Raw genomic sequence first — 21101 nt, forward strand, 5'->3', positions numbered from 1 at the left:
ATTGTACGTGCATTTGCATAAATGTTTGCAAGAGTTGACTGGTGAGGAAATTGTCTTGAAGGCTGTAAACTGGAGTGGATGCCTGGGTAGTATATACCTTAACAGTTTTAGCAATTTTTTTCAGTTCTACCATTTTGTCAAAGCCTCGGATTATTCCATGCAATGAAGTGAGGAGAGGTGGTTGCACAATCTACCCTAGATGATGGGGTTGCGTGAAACCACTCTACTGTAACATTGAGCTCAAAATATAAGCAAGTAAATTAAAGCATGGACAAGCCAACGGGCTAATTGAAGATAATTGTTCTGATATAAAGTTCAAAATGGTGGATATCGGTTTCTCCAATTTCCACCATTGTAATACACCTGTGTAGTACACCGGAATAACATCCACAAGCCTTCCATATTAGTTTTCTAGAAGCAAGTTTGGAATGTTATTTTTGGTATGAAGAGGGGTTTTCATATGCTTTTGAAATGCCAAGATAATTCACAGGGCTTATTCATAGGGCTTTACTCCACACCAAAACTCTTGCAAGGTATTTGTGTAATTAAAGCCATTATGCAAATGTGTATAAACAACATGAGGAGATGTGCCAGCTATTACGTTTATGCTGCAGATGGCTCGTTAAATAATTTATGACAAATGCATTTTCTGAAATTATGGTGCGAGTTCATTGTGGTCAATGGGATATGACATCAAGAATAGAAACATATCAGAAAAGAACTTTTACACTGCTTTAAAGCACAATAAAGTTCCAAACTTGTGAAACTGTAGCTTTGACTTAATATACCCGAATTATGACGAAGGTACATAATGTCCGTGCCTGAAATCTAAATATTGATGTGAGTTTATGAGTGTTAAATAGAGATTATGCAGTGTGAATAACTGAACCCTTTGTAGGATACTAAGCTAGAGCCTGTTCTGGACGCCACCTGGCCATAAAAATTAATCGAAGGCAAAAACGGCAGATTTAAAAAATCGCACTAATATGAAGTGGGTATGAACACTAGCACTAAAAGAGAAGTAAATGTATTGAGTTGTATAAGAGACACCCATTGCCATTGATGTGTCCAACTTCTTTATTAACAGCCCTGGCAGAGGTGCTGCTCCTCTTAGCCCTCTAAGCAACTGCTTAATCAGAAAAACTTCAATGCACAATAATCTAGAATGGAATGTACAGGTACTGTCCCCAGTGGTGTAACATAGGCCCTGTAGATTTCAGTGCGGGGATCCCCCAAACTCCAGGGGGCTCCTCAGCACAGTATCCTGACTTGAGTGTTTTTGGTTAAGTCCAGAGGGGGCCCCTCCATGTACCTTGCAGGGGGATCCCCTCAAGCTTTGTTACGCCACTGACTGTGACCCCCCATGTAGAGTAGAATAACAAGATAAAACAGTATAAGCTAAGTACAACACAACACATGTATAATACCTTTAAACCAAAACAAGGAAAATGTGTGTGTACTTGTATGTATGTATGTATGTATGTATATATATTCACTGTAAAAACCAAAGGTTATAAAGACTTTATAGTTACGCTCATATGTCAATCATACAAAACCAGTGATAGCTACCTGATCTAACTATAACTTACACCCCCGCAATGCACTGCATTTGACGCTACATATTACAACACTCATGACATGGTCAGTGACATCACTGATGATCTCTCAAATGACATCACTGATGACATCATCCAGTGAGTGTACATGTTTCTAAAGGTTTGAGTGTTAAACATATATACCAAGGTACTACATAAGTTTAAAAAGCAACTTTCTATACTTCTGAGTGATACTATATCTAACATATATTATGTAAGTGCCTGTGTGTCTCCATGTGTGAATGGGTGTCTGAGTGCCAGTATGGGTGTGTGAATGGCTATATGGGTATATATGTGGGTGTGTGAGTAGTTGTGTGGGTGAGTGAGTAGATGTGAGTGACTGTTGGTGAGTGAGTGGGTTTGTCAGTGCTTGTAGGGGTGAGTGAGTGCCTACATGGGTGGGTGAATGGGTGTGTAAGATACTGTATGGGTGAGTGAGTGGGTGTCTGAATGGTGTATAAGTGAGTGGCTGGCTGTATAAGTGGCTATATGGGTGAATGAGTGGTTGTTTGGTTAGGTGAGTTGGTATGTGAGTATTTGTATTGTAAGGTAAAAATGTGTAAATGGATGTATGGGTGAGAGTGAGTGGCTGTATGGATGTGTGAATGGGTATGTAAGTGGTTGTGTGAGTGTGAGGGAGTGTGTGAGTGCTTGTATGGGTAAGTGAGTGGCTGTGTTGAGAGGCAGTATAAGTAAATAAGTGGGGGTGTGAGTAGCTGTTTGTGTGAGTGTGTCTGAGTGGCTCTAAGCATGAGTGAGTGGTTGTGTCAGTACTTGTCTGGGTCTGTGAGTGGGTGTATGAGATTGTATAGGGGTGTGAGTGCGTATGTGAGTGCTTTTGTGGATGTCATCAGTGATGCCATCGGTGATCTCATCAGTGATGTCACTGACCATCTCATGAGTGATCTAATATGTTAGGTCATAAGCGGTGCATTGCAGGTGTAAGTAATAGCTAGCTCAGTTAACTATATTTCCCTCGTTTTGTATGAGTGAAATGTGAGCGTAACTATAACATCTCTGTAACCTTTGTTTTTTCCAATAACATTCTAAGTTTTTTAAATTTAGTTTTCTACCTATAAGATCCCTGTAAGCTTTGCTTTTTTTAGTGAATTTGTAAGTTTTTTTAAAATTCTATTTCCTAACTGTAACTTGTAACCTTTGAGAGTGAGTGAGTGTGTGTGAGTGCATAAGTATGTTGGTGGATGTGTGTGTGAGTGCGTAAGTGTCTCACTGGATGTGTGAGTGGGTGCGTGAGTGGGTCTGTGAGTTGGTGCGTGAGTGTCTGAGTGAGTGCCTGAGTAGTTGTGCGTGTGTCTGAGTTGTTCTGTGAGTGGGTGCATGAGTGCTTCAGTGGGTTCTGCTCATTTTCTGCCTTCTTGTACTCACTTCTGAACTTCATTTTGCCTTTTTCTGCTCATTGCTGACCTTCATTTTGGCTCTTTCTGCTCTTTACTGATCTCTATTTTGCCTTTTTAGGCTATTTTCTGATCTCTATTTCACCCCCTTCTGTTTTTTTCATCTCTATTTTCCTTCTTTCTGACCTTTAGTTTGCCTCTTTTTCCACATTTCTGACTTTTATTTTACCTCTTTCTTCTCTTTCCCCAGGACTGTGGGGGGCAGCCTCAATGGCCCCCACTGTCCCAGCAGGCACCCTGCCTCCTGCGGGAGCCGGCATTGCTGCTGCCTCGAGGGAGCTGCTGGAAAGGCAACTCCCTCTCTGCTGGAGCAATCGTTTCATCTTTTTCCCTGCCCACATGTCTGTGGGCAGAGAAAGCAATGAAAACTCCACTTCCAGGGGACGGGAGTGTAGTGTAGTTCCTATAACCTTGATAGGCTCTGCGCATTTGAACAACATACACTATAGATTTGACATAAGACTAAGGTCAGTATGTCTCTATCGAGTATATTAAACTTAATTACTTGTGTGTGGCAGCTAACTCAGAGGTCACTAGAAACTTCTCGAATATACAAGAAGGAATTAGTCTCTGACAACTGCATAAACATGACAACTTTGTTTCCTTTTAGAATCGGAACAGTCTCAGAATCGTGGAAACAATAGATAACAGTTTCACTGAGTCAATCGTGCATGCTTAGTTTCTACAGAGTTGTACAAAAATAGCGAGACGGGCGTTTCAATAAAAAGGGTTTATGGAACAGTCTTATTTCTCATGCAAGAGATATGAATTGCTACAATCGTAAGACAGACTGCGAAGTACAATATGTAGGAGGTTAGCAGTAAGATAAAATAATACTGCAATAGCATGGTTTGTAGCTATGACTTATAGTAATCAAAATACATACATAAATAACATAAGCTAAAATGTGATACTCATCTGATGCTTCTAAATTGTTCTACCCCAGTGTACCTAACCTAAGTGCAGTACGAGGTTTGAAGTAAGTGCCATTCCTAAAGTATAGCTAGCTATATTTTAGTTTAGCCAAGAGTTGCCAAAAGTTTCTCTAAGTTCTAGTCAGCTCCATGCCTTAGAATGAGAGAGGTTGGAATCTCTTTTCTGGACTCGATAGTCTAACCCCCCGCAAGGGAAGTCAGAGAGCACTGGAGCTGGATTCTCTGCGAGGAGGATGTCAGTGCATCAGGCTGGAACTCGATCTCCTTCCGAACTTGCTGTGGCGAACTGCATAGTCTGGGTTGGATCGAATCCTCCGGGAACCGCAATTTGCCAGGGCAAGTGCTGGTATATTTATACCTTGAAGGTGTCTAGGAATGCCAGTATTGACGTAAAAGTCGGGCAGAGTAACATCATGAATGAACCCCTAAGGAATAGATGTTCATGTATACTTAATGAGTTCTTGGAGAAATCAATACTCAAACTGAGGGAAATTCCTAAAGACTTAAGGGTCTGGTTTTCCAAGAATTCGTTGTGACGTGGGTGGACGGATGTAGGTGGTCCTGCCTGTATTTGGTTGGTACAGACAATGTCTAAATAAGGGCCGGATTTCTATGTCCAAATAAGGGCAATGTGAATTGTACCTATATAAGGGCATAAATCGGGAAACCTATATACGAAATCTAAATCTGCACACAACAGGAGTATTATGACAGCTCCCACCCGCTGGAACCGGAGTGTTTGCTTTAACTTGCTCCCGCCATGCTAAGGGAAACAGCTATGTCGGAAAACAACAGGAGCCGGCCCTGGGGAGTGGCAGCCCTTAGGGTTGTACAGCTCCAGGAGGTGGGGCCACAAAACCCACCTCCTTTGCTCTGCAAGGTACCCCGGGGAGGTGGGATTTCCATAGGCCAGGGGTTCTACCCTTCATTTTGTTTATTTAGCCCTTGGAGGGGGCCATGTCTGCCCACCTCCTTTTTTTAAAAGTTACTATACGTGGCATGCTGTCGGGACCTGGGTGCTTTATTGAAAACAAGCGCTGGATATCGCTTTTTATGCTGCAGATTCATAGCTCGGATGCTTTTGCTCTGCTAAATATTTTGTTAAAAGTCCTTTTTTGCCGTGGTGGGGTCCCTCTGGCACCTCAAAATCAATGCTTGGGGGTCAGGGTATTTCTACCCTGCCCCCTTTTCTTTTAAAAAAAATGTTTTTTGTGGGACTTTGTAGGATCCAAATTAAAATATATGATTAGCATAGCGTAACTAAAATAGCTTATTTGATTCAGCCCCGTAATAAGGCCCTTTTCGTCTAAATTAAGTTAGTACGACGGAAAGGGCCGAAAACAGAACCGCGGCCATCTTGGCCCTCAACTCTCTCGTCATGTAGGAACTACGATCACGTGGTTCCCTGAGCCCATATTTTCCTTATTTAGCATGCGCCAGTTTAGAAGACAGGCTGAATTGTATTTACGACCGAGAAGCAAGGTCACATCTGCTAAAAGGGAGTACCAAGCAAAATTCCTTCTGAACCTGGGACGAGAAGGGAGTTACCCGGCCGACCTTCTATTCTTAAAGATAGTAGCCTTTTTTGTATCGCTGAAACTAGATATAGGATGAGCTCATTAGGGGCGCCTGGACGGGCTGGTACTTTTCCACTTGTAAGGCTTTGTATGTTGCGCTGTAATGTATAAAAGTATGAGTTTGTCAAGGAGTCTTCAGTCTTCCTCGGCACACCTCTTGGGTGAGGATCGATGAGGCTCCTCTATGTAGAGTTTTCTGTCTGGCCAATAAACGCTTGAACCTTCTACGTTGCCAACTGCTCATTATTTGACTTACATTGCGGGCCACTGGTAAGTGTGGCCCTTGAGATGAAAATTTGGATACAACAGTTGGCGACCACGAAGGGACCCCGTGATAGGGTCTGACCTCCCCCGTAATCGGGTGGTAGGTTCGAGGGCGTCTTAGCCGGGTGGGCGGAGAACGAGCTCGAGGGTTCCGCTCCGCGCGCTCGAGCGGGATGCCCTCTGCTGCTAGTCACCCTTCACCGGGGTCCTACGGGTTCAACCCAAGAAACGGACCGTGTTGGTCGAGAGGAGTTGGCAGCGAAGAACGGACATTCGTACCAGGGTGCACCCGGTGAGTAGAATTTTGATTTGAAGCACTGACTATAAGCAGTGCCCGTTTGATTTAGAAGCAAGCGAGGTGGAGCGTGTAGTTGTATTTGAAGCACAGGCTCTAGGGCGGTGCATTGATTTTGAGGCAGGCGCTGGAGAGCGGTGCCACTGTTGGTTTGAAGCCCGATTGGTATGGCTGGGCATTGATTTGAAAGTACATGTACAATTGGTATGATTTGATGGGCCCTTTTTTCTGATTCGATAAACCGCGCGCGGAATATAGCCCTATTGCACCTGGGAGACTCACGACCCGAGCTGGGTAGCCGCGAGACATATCCTCGGTGGGGCACAGACCTCCCCGGGACAGGCCTCAGTGGTGAACCAGGAAGGCAGTGAGAGGATCCATGGTGTAGTCAGGGATGTCTATTGTTTGAAGTATTACGGATTAGTGTGGGACTGGCTCACTGAGGAGGTGGAAAAGGTTGTAACCTTTTGGTTGTGGTTTATGTCATTTGTGTCTGTATTGAACTAATCACCATGCCTTGTCTTAGTAAGTTGAATTGTTTCAGCTGTTGCTGTCGGACAGGTGACTCTCGGCTGGCTGAGAGTCAGCCTGCCCCGCCGGAAGGCAGTCCTAGCCACTATATGTATGTGAAGCATGGAATTACCCCTTTATTGTTTTGTACTCTGTGGCATAAATATACTAAAAGTAACGAAGAATTGCAATGGCCAAAGACTGGCTCGTTTGATGAGAAAAAGATTGCTTTCTTACAGGAACAACTGTTCTCCAGACGTAGCCGCCAGGCTATGTTTGATGCCCTGGGTTCGTGGCTGAAAGAATCCAAGCAGCGTTGGATAAGGGAGGAGAAGCAATCCAGGGCTAAGGCAGGACAGAATGTGACTCAGAAGGCCATAGCTTATGATAGGTCTCGAGCAGAAAAGGGAATAGACTGTATGAGCCGTGAATTCCGATTGAAGGTAGATAAGAGCTATGTGACTCGACCCAATGCTGAAGATGAGATAGAAGACTTATTGGATATACGGCCACCGCCTCCTTATGTGCCTCAACGGCTGTATCCGGATGTGGCTGGAGTCTCGGCTCCAGCCACGATTGCGCCCTTAGGAACCTCGGGGGCCTCAGCCCCTCCGGCTCCCCCCAGTTCCTCTCCTTTGACAGAACTCTCCCGACTGTCCACATCCGTGTCGGAGGTGATTACTATGTTACCAGCACTGTTAACTGCCGCAGCAGCTGGGACAACACAGCTGCCATCCGGGTCAATGACTTCCCCTTCTGTCCTGCCCTCCTCCTCCGCGAATACTACGCCAGTAGCAGCTGTCACCACTCCGACACGTCCGGTTCCTTTAGCTGAGGGTAAAAGGTTGTTTACTCGTTCGGCCTTGGGAACCGAAGAAAAAGACGCTATTGCTGTACAGGCATCCCAATGGATGCGGCAACCCATTTATTCATTATCAGACATTTGGAGCACCATGAGAGATTACGAGCCGGTAATGCAGCAGCATGCATTAGAACATATGGCGAACCGCCTTATATCATTATGGGAGCAGGTACACACGGAGGGAAGGGCCCCGGCCATATTATACGATATCGTCACACAAGCCCATAAATCCCACCTTACCCCAGAAGAAGTGTATGGGAATGTGCAGACCCTGGTGGCGTATAGAACCCGCCTGCAGTCAACTAATCCTACGGGGCTATCCCAGTACCCTATGCGGGAAGTACACCCCATCTACCATCCGGAAGTCCCGGAAGTGGTAGACGCCCTCGGGGTAGTTACTCGTCCCAGAGTGGAGGCGCGTTTCCAGGAACAATGGGTGTATACTCCCTGGAAACGAAGTGAGGTGTTGTCACTAAAAAGTCAGTTACCAGATCCCAGGAAGAATCCCACCGCGTATTACAAAGAGCTTACTGAAGCGGCTTCCTCCGCAGTAATGACATTGGCGGACATCGAGCTATTCTTCGCTTTACTAGTACCGGTGGACATTTGGCGCCAGGTGCACGATCAAGACCATGCAACCGAATTTGGGGGAACCTGGGAACAGCTACGGGGATGGGATAGAGATCGTAAACCAGGGAATAAGCCCCGGGCGGAAATATTGGCCCTTCCTGATAGGATAATAAATTATATGCATTCACTGATCCCTCCCCGGAAAGTGGATTGGGATAAGTTGACGGCCTGCAAGCAGAAGAAGGATGAGAGTGTATCTGATTTCTTTACGAGATTTGAGGGAGTTTTCATCGACTTCAGTGGACAGGACCTAGCCACTGAAGGGGGGACGGTTGTTCGTGAATTAATTCGTGACCAATCTGCTGCCGGAGGTATCGGCTCGATTACAGGCTGCTGAAAGCACCTGGACAACCACTACCCCGTCGACAATATTGAGTATGGCTCAATATTATGAACATCGTGAGAATGAAAGCAAGGACAGGACAGAAAAGAAGTCGAAGGACTTGAAGACTCGAGTATTGTTACAGCAAGTAGAGAGAGGACAGGGAAGAGGGAGAGGGTCACAGAATTTTGCTTTGAGAGGGGCGGGTCCGGCGCAGACGACGGGACGGACAGATTTGGGCATAAATCAATGTGCCTTCTGTAAGCAGGAGGGGCATTGGCGAGCCCAGTGTTCGTTATTATGTGAACAGAACAGTGTTCCGAGAGGTCGGGGAAGGGGATGTTTTGCTGGACAGCGGGGGGGATCTACGAGACCAGAGCATTCGGCGACAGGTGAGATGGGTCAGAACTGTTTTGATCAAGGTCAGGGAAAGCAGTATTACAATGATGATTATATGACAGGCGAGGGATCAGGTTATTCTCAAACATAGGACAGCCAAAGACAGAGTCAGGGGCAGGTGTCGATTCCAATTGATCAAGCTGGACCTTATGTCCATGCACGATTACTGAACGCATCAGGTAAGTTCCTAGTTGACACAGGGGCCATGAACAGTTCTGTTTCACGTGCCCTAGTCCCGGGGGCTGCTCTGTCTGGCCAGAATAATGTGTCTGTGGGCTTTTCTGGAACTCCGGTGGTAAGCCCCATCTCACAACCGCTTCCCCTTACCCTGGGGCCGGTATCAATAGACTCACCTTTCCTTTTGACCTTCCAGTGTGGAGAGAACCTTCTAGGCATGGACATATTGAAAAGATTGCATGCTCGCATCTATTGTTCTCCGGAGGGGGTTTACCTGACCATAAAAGACCCTTCTCCCCTCTCCGCGCAATGCTTATCTAAAACAGAATCTCTACCACCAGAACTGGCGTGCATTCCGAAAACCCTCTGGGCGACCGGAGACACCGATGTGGGCCATTTGCAAATTCCCCCAGTATCGATTACTTTAAAACAGAACACCCAGTTGCCGAAGATTCCCCAATATAAAATTGCCCCTGCTGGGGAACGAGCTCTAATGGCTATCATTCATGATTTAATTAAAACCGGAGTAGTGGAAGAAACGGCCTCTAACACGTGTAATAGCCCTATTCTTCCGATTCTTAAACGAGCCCCGGTACAACAGACTCCTGATTATGCTGATACCTATCGATTTGTGATTGACCTACGAGAGATCAACAAGATCGTGGTACCCCAGTATCCTGTGGTACCTGATATTAATTCCATCTTGATGATGATTCCTCCAACTGCACGATTTTTCTCAGTCATAGATTTAAAGAATGCCTTCTTTAGTATCCCCATACATCCAGATAGCCGCTATCTTTTCGGCTTCTCATTGGGGGGCCGTAGCTTCAGATTCTGTCGCGCCCCCCAGGGGTTCACAGAAAGCCCCAGTATTTATAGTCAGGCACTGAAAAGGATACTAGACACCTTGAGCTTGCCGCCAGGTAATGTATTACTCCAGTATGTTGATGATCTCCTGGTGGCCTCTGACACTGAGGAGGGCTGCCGGATGGCAACAGTGGATTTACTACAGCATCTGGCAAAACATGGTAACAAGGTATCACTGTCAAAGTTCCAATATTGTCGCCCGGAGGTGACCTATCTCGGTCATCTCCTGTCGAAGGAGGGAAGGTGATTGACCTCGGAGCGTATTGCATCCATTACTAACATGTCTGTTCCTCGCACGCAACGTGATGTCCGTGCTTTGCTTGGCATAACCTCTTACTGTCGCCAGTGGATCCCTAACTACTCCCTCATCACTAAACCTTTCTTGTATTTAATCACCAAAGACGTGCATGAACCCCTACCCTGGACTGATGAGTGTCAAATGGCTTTTCTTTCTCTAAAGGCTGCTTTATGTTCTGCTCCTGTGCTTGGCACCCCAGACTACCGGAAGCCTTTTGTGCTCTACGTGCATGAGGTGGACGGTTGTTCGCTTTCAGTGTTAAAACAGGACTTTGGAGGTAAGCAAAGACCCTGTGCATATTTTTCAGCGGTTTTGGACAACGTCGCCAGAGCACTTCCCAGCTGCCTAAGAGCCACGGCCGCTGTAGCGGTGGCGATCAGGCAATCGGAAGGGCTAGTCCTAAATACGGATCTCACAGTGATGGTACCGCACGCTGTGGACGTATTGTTAAACAGGACACAGACGCAGCACTTAACCAGTGCGCGTCTTACGGGGTACGAATTGACCCTGTTTGCACCTCACATAACAATCAAGAGATGCGTCACTCTGAATCCTGCCACGTTGCTACCCCTCCCCTCAGGAGAAAGTGGCCAGGATGTACATGATTGCATATTTCGGACTGAAGAAGAAACAAAGGGCCGGATAGATCTAACAGACACCCCCTTATCGGAACCCCAAGGGGAATTGTATGTTGACGGCTCATGTTTTAGATTGCCCAACGGTACTACGGTTGCGGCTTATGCAATTACCAACTTGCAGACCGTGGTCGAGGCGGCCAAAGTACCATATCTTTCCGCCCAAGCGGCTGAATTAATTGCACTACTAAGAGCGTGTGAATTGGGTAAGGGATTGAGGCTGAACGTCTACACCGATAGCCAATACGCTTTCGGTGTAGCCCATAGTTTTGGGAGGTTGTGGGCAGAACGAGGGTTTCTTACATCCCATGGTGAAAAGATAAAGAATGGACAATTGGTTGAACGACTGCTGGCTGCATTACCTTTACCAGAAGCCCTCGCTATTGTAAAATGTAGTGCCCATAAGGCTGTAACTGATGATGTTGGGAGGGGTAATGCTTTTGCAGATAAGATTGCTAAGGAAACTGCCCAGTCCGATACCCCCTCCATGTTTGTGGTTAGTCAGTGGAGAAGGATGGTATAAGCAGACATTTTTCGAAACACTGTAGATAGTGTGAAAGAATTGCAACAGGAGGTCACCCCAGAGGAACTGCAGTATTGGCAGGAGCAGGTGGGGCGGTTAGACGAGAATGGGTGTTGGACGGACCTGTCAGAAAAATGCAGATGGCTGCTACCGAATGCATTTGTGAATGCGGTGGTGGACATGGCACATGGTCCCGCCCACGTCGGGGTCTGAGGCATGTGTGCAATGTTGGACCCTGTATGGTACAACATCAATATCCAAAAAACGGCCAGGAATTTGGTCCAGCATTGTATGGTCTGCCTTCAGCATAACCCGGGGGGTGGTACTCCTGTTTTGACAGGTAGTTTTGCCCCACCCACCTTGCCTTTCGAGGTACTCCAAATGGACTATATACAGCTGGAACGGGTTAACAACCTCAAATACGTTCTGGTGGTAATCTGTACCTTCAGTAAATGGGTGGAAGCGTACCCCACTAGAGAAAACACAGCTATAGCAACTGCGAGAGCCTTAATAAAGGAGTTCTTTCCCCGATATGGGTTACCACGAGTAATCTGGAGTGATAATGGGACACACTTTAATGCCAATTTAGTTCAACATGTATGTAAGGGTTTGTCAATACGACAGAAGTTCCACGCCGCACGTCACCCTCAATCGGCAGGCCTAGTTGAAAAATATAATGGGATCCTGAAGTTAAAATTAGCCAAACTACAGGACACGACTGGCCTGAAATGGCCTGATCTTCTACCATTGGCCCTGTTGTCTGTAAGAACGACCCCTCATTCTCGGAGTGGGATTTCCCCTTACGAGGTGGTTTTTGGGAGACCTGCCAATGTATGGGGGGTGCCCCGGCCCAAGTCATTTAGGGATATTGAGTATCCTATGTTAGCCGACTACCTCTATGCGTTAACTAAAGATCTCCGTTCTATCCACCAACAGATTTCAGCAGTACTGCAGCCTCTGCCGGAGGGCCCCGGACACAGCATCGAACCAGGTCAGTTGGTCCTAATTCGGAACTATCAGCGGAAGTCGAGCCTGGAACCCCGCTGGACTCGGCCACATCAAGTGCTTCTGGCCACAAGGACGGCGGTAAAGGTCGAAGGCAGACAGCATTGGATTCATGTTTCCCATCAGAAGCGTGTCCCGCTTCCCTTGCCCGAGGATTGCCAGGACCAGGAGGAGAACGAACAGCACAGAGGTGAGCACGACACCGAAGAGTCACCTTCCCCCGAAGCCCACGGAGAAACGGAAGGGCAGGGAGAGAGGGCCACAAGTTCGGGATCAGCTGCGGCAGATAAGGCCCTGCCTGGGGACCAAACGCGTGACCAGGAGGGCCACACACCTCGTTCCTTATCTGATCCCACTGTGCCCATCTTGTTCATGAATCCTGAAACCCCTGGTCACACTCGATACCACCTGCGGCCCCGCAAAACGGAATGAGATCCCCCGGTCCGGCTTACAATAAAACGTGAACTCTAAGCTAAGGGACCTAGGGATCATATAAACACTGGACTGAACTCGTGGAGGGCGTGGAACTTTAAGTGATAGCCCTGTTCAGAAAGAAGGTAGAGACACTGATAGCAAAGGGGTCACAGTAACCTTCCTCTTCGACCAGAGTTGCGTCAAGTGCAGCTCCCACGAGAGAAGTTTTTGCACCCTTGATTTTTGTTTTTTTCTTTTTTTCTTTTTACTGTTTGGAATGCTAAGAGTCTGCCTGTGAGGCTCTAACACGGACACAGGAAAGAAGCACCCTCCGGCAGATTGGACTGCTTGTAAACTCTTTTTGTTTCCCGAGCTTAGAACTGGACTTTTAGTGAGAATGTATCCCATTGCTCGTTTTGCCCTTGAAGAAGAACGTCCCATAATCCCTCGCCCTAGATACGCATATTTACCAATGTTTTCCACATGGAGTTTGCGTGCTAAAATTGTGTTTATTTCTATAATAGCCGTGTCATTTCTAGTATGTTTAGGATTGTTCATTTATCTAGAATTCCGCCACCCAGTCCATACCCTGGTGTTTAACTACCCCACTCCTCAGGAACACCATTTTCAGACTTTGGCCCCTCACAAGGAGAGGCATCGCCAGACTTATGTACATAATGCCTTTATAGAAATGTTGCATCAAACCCACAGTTCCACGAATGTTACCGATTGCTGGGTATGTGGCCTCCTCCCTTCAGTAATGCATAAACATGATTTGTTTATTTCAATGCCGTTGTCACATTTAGGGAGCTGTGAAGCTTGGTTTAGATTGTTGTCTATGATATACGAGCATTATACTGTAGACGCACACAGATTCTCGGAGAAAGATTATGACTTAATCTTGGCCTACATAGAGAGGCATCAGGGATTCACTCCCAATGCATAAGGTACTGACGGCACTTTAGATCCAACAGCCTGCATGAATGTGTACATGGACCATGAGAATGATACTTGGCTAAGGGATGAGATATTAGATTTTGTATCCTTCAATTTTACCGAATACTTCAGATATTTTCAGGAACGCAATGTCTCAGAAGACAAAATTATACCAGTCCCTGTATTAAATACGTCATCCTCCTTTTGTATCCAGGGTTCCGGCCATTTGTTCGTAGGATTTAGCAGATGTAATTACACTTATCGATTACGGACTTTTAGTAGTCTGCCAATATTGACTCCCCCGAACATATATTTCGTATGTGGGGAAAATGCTTACACCTGGCTTCCCAGGGGATGGTCGGGCAGGTGTTATCTGTCCTTCCTCTATACTCCTGTTTATATTGCCCCATCAGATTATCACAAGTCCCATTCACTGAATAAAAGAAGTCTGTTATCCACATCCACTGATAATGATGTCACTGATCAAACAGATACCCCGGCCCAACACTTCGTAGACATTATGAAAGGGGTCCTACCTATATGGGGCCTTATCCTAACTAGTAAGGAAATTAGGAGGCTGTCCAGGGTGGTGGAAGGAGTAGTCAATACCACTGCCGGGATATTGACTAATATCACTGTTGAGCTTCAGGCGACCCGGCTTGTGACCCTTCAAAATCGTCTTGTTCTAGATGTCATATTGGCCGATCGCGGAGGAGCATGCCGGGTGATCGGGATCTCCTGTTGTGTATATATACCTGACTCCGCCCCTTCGGTTCATTTAGCCATTCAGAAACTCCACCGACTGGCATCAGAAATCCATACGGAGACCGGTACCTGGTCCCTGTCAACTTGGTTCTGGGACCTTCTGACCACTTGGGGGTGGAAACTATTCATGGTCCTGTTGGGTATCGTCGGTTTCCTTTTTACCTGCTGTATTTGTATCCAGTGCGGCCCTGCCTGTTGTTCTTATTGTGCCACCCAATTTCGCTCTGCAATACCTAAGTCCCCACCTACCCAAGCTCATGCCCAGATGACCCAGAAAGAAATTCATGACATCATGCTGATAGATGAGGGCATTTTTGAGGAATAGTCATATTTGTTTTTATTTTATTTTAGCTACACTATGCTAAAAGGGCCGTTCTGTAGGATCCAAATTAAAATATATGATTAGCATAGCGTAACTAAAATAGCTTATTTGATTCAGCCCCGTAATAAGGCCCTTTTCATCTAAATTAAGTTAGTACGACGGAAAGGGCCGAAAACAGAACCGCGGCCATCTTGGCCCTCAACTCTCTCGTCATGTAGGAACTACGATCACGTGGTTCCCTGAGCCCATATTTTCCTTATTTAGCATGCGCCAGTTTAGAAGACAGGCTGAATTGTATTTATGACCGAGAAGCAAGGTCACATCTGCTAAAAGGGAGTACCAAGCAAAATTCCTTCTGAACCTGGGACGAGAAGGGAGTTACCCGGCCGACCTTCTATTCTTAAAGATAGTAGCCTTTTTTGTATCGCTGAAACTAGATATAGGATGAGCTCATTAGGGGCGTCTGGACGGGCTGGTACTTTTCTACTTGTAAGGCTTTGTATGTTGCGCTGTAATGTATAAAAGTATGAGTTTGTCAAGGAGTCTTCAGTGTTCCTCGGCACACCTCTTGGGTGAGGATCGATGAGGCTCCTCTATGTAGAGTTTTCTGTCTGGCCAATAAACGCTTGAACCTTCTACGTTGCCAACTGCTCATTATTTGACTTACATTGCGGGCCACTGGTAAGTGTGGCCCTTGAGATGAAAATTTGGATACAACAACTTGGCTGAAGTAGAGTCCCAACACGGCTGCCAACACTTCCTGGTTGAAGTTTTGGCAGAAAATCTGATTTCGGCATGGGGACTGTCAGATCCTCGGAGGAATTGCGTCCCTATATATCTAAATTTGGATTTCTTTTAATATCTCAAAATGACTGAACAAATTTACACCAATGCGCAAAAAGGTTGCTTTCTGAACCAACAGCTACCTTTTTGCCAAATTTGGTGTGATTCCATTCTGTAGTTCGTGCTGTAGTCGTGTCTAAAATCCCTATAGGAATTTGCATAGGAAAAACAAATTTTGGGGCCCCCCTTTTTTCTCGCCCCCACTTGATGGATCACTCTAAACTTTCAAGACAGCAGCTGAAGTGAGCATCACACTAATTTTGAAAATTTAGTGAGGATTCGTTAAACTCACCAAAGTAATTGACAAAACATAAATGCTCTTCCTATTGAAATAACATCTTACCTATAAATACCTACTGGTGACCGCTGAAAAAAACAAAGAAGGTTAGAAGCATGTTTTAGTTCGGCTCAGATTTCACTTGTGCAAAACCAGTGAAATTCTGCAGTTACAGTTAACGGAGCTAACTATAACTGACAACCCTGCAATTCACTGCTTATGGCCTCACATATGGTTATGACATGGTTAGTAACATCACTCATGACATCACTGATGACATCTGAAATGACATCACTGATGTTTATACAGCGGTACTAGAAAAATAAAAGAGAGTATACTAAGTATACAACTAATGAGTGATATTATTTCTAACATATATTATGTGAGTGGCTATGTGACTGTATTAATCTGGATGTGAGTGGCTATATGAATGTGTTAGTGGCTATGTGAGTGGCTATATGGGTGAATACATGGGTGCGTGAGGGACTGTATTGGTGAGTGAGTGGCTGTATGGGTGGGTGAGTGGCTGTATGGGTGAGTGACTGAGGTATGTAAGTGGATGTATGTGTGTGTGAGTGACTGAAGGGGTGTATGGGTAAGTGGGTGTGTGAGTGGCTGTATTGCACAGTCAGTATCTGTACGAGTAGGTGTATAGGTGAGTGAGTGGTTGTGTGAGTGCTTGTATGGATGTATGAATGGTTATGTAAGTGGTTGGCTGTGTCAGTGGCTGGATGGGTGGGTCTGTGGCTGTAAGTGGCTGTGTGAGTGAGTGGCGGCATGGGTGAGTGTGTGGGAGGGGTTGTATTTGTCTGTGAATGGGTATGTGAGTGCTTTTTGGGGTATGTAAGGGATTGAATGGGAGGTTGTATGATGATATGAGTGGGTGATGCCACTGACCATGACATGAGTGATGTCATATGTGAGGTCATTAGCAGTGTATTTGGGGCCGTCAGTTAGCTCAGGTAATTATAATTGCTGAATTTCACTGGTTTTGTATGAGTGAAATCTGAGCCTAACTATAATTTCCCTGTAACCTTTGATTTTCTCAGTGAATTTCGAAGTTTGTTTTTAGGTCGAGTCTATAGCGTCAGCTTTGCGAGGCATGCAGTATTTAGTATTGAGTTGAAGCTCCGTGGAAGCTCACCCACTCTCCACCGATCTTTTTCATTGGCTTGTGTCTTAAATGCTGCCTTCCGATTGGTTTTAAGCTTGTTAGTCCCTCCTTATGATGGCCATGTCGTCATTTGTGTCCTTCCATGGCTACTGGCCCCTTTACTTTGACTGACTACTTTCTTCCCATGCCCCCCCCCCCGCTGTCCACACTCCTGTTACTTGTTTTACATTGGCGACAAGGGAAACGTGTACGAGGACCTTTAATCCCAGCATCGTGACCAAAGAGTTACATTGTTTGGGAAGCGGTATTCATATTTGTACTTTTTTTTAGCCTTGAGAGCTTCGTGAAGTGGCCTGGGAAGTTGTCAGTACTTGAAATTTCATGTATCACAGTTTGTTGAGTGTTTATATGTGAATCCGCGCAGGCCCGGTGAAGAGGAGAGTTAAAGCATGAGGGGTTGCACCGCTGTGATGTTCACACAATCCTGCTGTATTGGAATCAAATTGATCAGTAGCACAGTGAGTAAACACAGTAAAGCACACCACTTCTCATGCAATTCTCTGCTCATGTCCTCCAGTTCTTCAAAGTGATGGTTTGAAGAACTTAACGGGCGGCCTTGTGTCCACCCCGACCATTGTTGCTTCGTTGCCGTTGTGTACCTTGTATTCAGGTCGAACCTACGGAGAAACAGCAGGCGACTAGTGTAAACTCTGCTTCTATTGTCTGTCCGCACACTCGAAGTTTGTGTGTAGATTGCAACTGAAAGTTGAAGGGTGTCAATCTTCTTGGCTAAAGCTACGTCACCTAATTTTACTTTTCTGGAAATTGTGGCTTACTCTACTGTTCCTGCCTTTAATTAATGCGTAAATGGTAAAGTGGCTGATCTGCTTACCGGACTTCATAGAGGTTTTTGGAACGCCGATCTGAGCTTGCAGTGCAGATTTCGATCCGTCGTCAGGCGTGACATTTGAAGAAATACACCGGGAGTCAGAGCATCCGCTGCAGATCAAGCGTACTGTGCAAATTGCTTGTGCCTATTCTACACTCTCTCATCACTACTTCTCTGCAAAGCAGTAATCAGAGGGTGCACGATTTGTACACAACTATAGTTTGCACACCGTGGCTTGGAGAACGCAACTCGTGCATTTATTCGCCTGGTCCACAGTTGCATGCAGGTGGCACCCAAGTTTGGGGGCAAACCTAATAAAGGCGTTTGCACTACTAATGGGATTTACAGGCCCAATTGTAATCACAAGAGTTCTGTGTCCTTTTAACTGTCAGTCACTGTTTTAATGTAATTCAGAATTCCTTATCTTTTTGGTGGTCTGTGTGAAGTGTGTTGGTGTTTTATAATATTAGTTGTTGTTTATTTAAGTGCTACGAAACTGCATTTGAGCGCTGTTCAGAGTAACTTGGGATCAGAGTAGAGGAAACAGAGGATTTGGAAAGCAGCAAAGAGGGAATAGGAGATATTGACTCTAGAGCTCACTCTGTGAACTGGATGATTTTTAGGAGTTTGTTTCAGCAGACATGTTCGATTTCTGCGCATGTGTGACCAATCCTCTTCTCAGACGCTTTATAGATGTATATATGGACAAGTCTTATTACGAATTGGAAACAAAGAAGCATTTTACTTATTAAAATAACTTTTGTGTATTCTTTCAGATTAATAATGAGGGTAAGTTTGTTAGTCTTCTTTTATTGCACCCCCAAAGCCTAGAAATATAGAATGTAATGGCAGGTGATGACCACTAAACCAGTCTCGCCTTGCCATTTTCCTCTGACTGCAGACTGAGCCATGCATCTCTTGAACCCCACGGCCCTAGCAATTCCAACTAAAAAAGGCATTACTGTTTCTAAATGCAGGAAAAAATGTCTACGCCCCAAGTAGGAGAAACTATAGAATCAGAGGCGTAGCTAGAGCTTGTGGCACCCGGGGCTATCCCTCAGATTGCCGCCCCTGGGGAGGGGGGGGTGGCTGGGGAAAAAGGACGGCGAGCACTTGAAAGAGGTCCGAGAGACATGTAGTATCGCCGCTAATAGTTACCTCGATCATGCAAGTTACATGCACATACATGACACAGTCCAAGGCTACACAGTTGAATACACCGGTGACTGGCAGTGACTGACAGTACAAAAGAGAACACACAGACTGCATGATCTATCTGGGGACTCAGAAAAACCGCATGTGACATCCATCAGAGAGCTCCGTGAATAATTACCTGGTAATCCCCTTAGCACAATGCAAACATGCACTGTTCAGGGATCCATCATCTACAGCTGACATTCAATGACCATTCATCATGGTCCCCCCATTAAAGCAGTGCACTTTGTGATCTGCATGGTACATGTTCTTTGCAGCAGGCACATTAACCCTCTGTGCTACCTTTCCAGGAGTCAACCTTTCCACTAGACAAAACTCCGATATCTCTCTCTAGGAAGAACATTAATCACCGAAGTTATCATGACATTTTTATTGTTTCTGAAAATTGCTGGAGGCCAGAAAGGAGGCAGCAAGTTATTTTTAAACCATAATATACTGGCAAACACTACGCACCCACCCGAAATAGGTACCCAGTGCGGTCACACCGTTCGCATCGCCCTAACCTGCTCAAGGTTCATGTGACCTCAGTGACAGAGTCACAGCGACTGGATCACTGGTGCTCTAGGGTGTGCTGCTTCGTAGGCCTGCCCGCAAGACTGGAGATGAACTTCAGTATGGATTGTGGTGGACAGGCCTTCAAGGTTAACCCACAATTGACACCACTAGGGTACACCTGCTTGTGCGAAGACATCAAGCCTTCTAAGGTCTAGTGGGGCCTTCTAAGGTCTAACATGGGAATGTGCTCCCTCAGTAGAGTGGGCTGGTGGACTGGTCATGAAGGCTGAACCCGGTTCCCAAGTTCCAAATTCGACAGCTCTGAGCATAGTGCCACATCCTCTCCCCCACTGAACACCATACTTTCCCACTGAGAGAAACTCACACTGCCTTCAGCTATAACCTAATTGTGCCCGCTATAAACACTTGGATGTGGCTCAATTCAAATTATGCACTTGATAAGAGTAATATGCTGCCTAAAAAAAAAGTAAAAGCAACCACTCAAAGGGAATGAAAGATTAAGTAAAGCATGTGAAATGTAAGCAGAAGCAACATGTTTACCATAACGATCTCTCACTCACTATTCAGAAATCAGCGAGTGGTTTTACCCGAAAAGTTAAGGACATGACTAGAGGGCCCTGAAGGGAACCGTTTCAATTTCCACAGTGGCGTAGCTAGGGTGGGGCGGTGGGGGCAGTCCGCCCCAGGCGGCACTATTTTGGGATGAGGACAAAGGCATTCAGATAAGGCTCGGCTTGCTTTTGTGGACGTTCGGGGACGGGCAGAGAAGGAATAGGACTCGGGCAATGTCCTCTTCTTTTTTGTGCTGGCAGCTGTCCCCCCCTCTCTTCCTATTATTCCCTCTCTTTTGGTCTTGCTCCTCACTTACTGAAAACTGTGACTTGAAGAAACGGTTCACAACCTCTCTTTCCTTCTTTCATTTAGTTGCTTCCCTGTGAAATGGATCCAAAAAAGAAAAACACTCTTGCGAGAAATGCCCCTTTTCTGACATTTTTCTATTCCAAAGTGCAGCGGGATGGAGAGAAATAGAAGGTTTTAAATATGAAAAATACATAAATAACTAAATAAAGCAAGACAGAGGGGTTGCAAAGTGGCCAGATCGGTTTAATTTACATCCAAATACATCAGCATCACTTTACAGACTTGCTGTGAAGCGCTACTTTTGTTTTCTCATCTTTCTTTGAACAGCATTGTTGTTCCCAGGTCGGAAAATGTGTACCATGGCTCTGTGTTTATGGATGTGGTCTTTTGAAACCGTACTGCTCACGTTTTGTAAGGATATAAGCAATGGACATTCAGAGGCGTAGCTAGAGCTTCTGGCGCCCGGGGCTACCCTCAGATTGCCGCCCCTAGGGGGGGGTTTCTGGGGAAAAAAGACAGCAAGCACTTGAAAGAGGACCGAGAGACATGTAGTATCGCCACTAATAATTACCTCGATCATGCAAGTTACATGCACATACATGACACGGTCCAAGGCTACACAGTTGAATACACCGGTGAC

Source organism: Triturus cristatus, chromosome 1_2 (assembly GCF_964204655.1).
Source record: "Triturus cristatus chromosome 1_2, aTriCri1.1, whole genome shotgun sequence".
NCBI classification, from domain to species: Eukaryota; Metazoa; Chordata; class Amphibia; order Caudata; family Salamandridae; genus Triturus; species Triturus cristatus.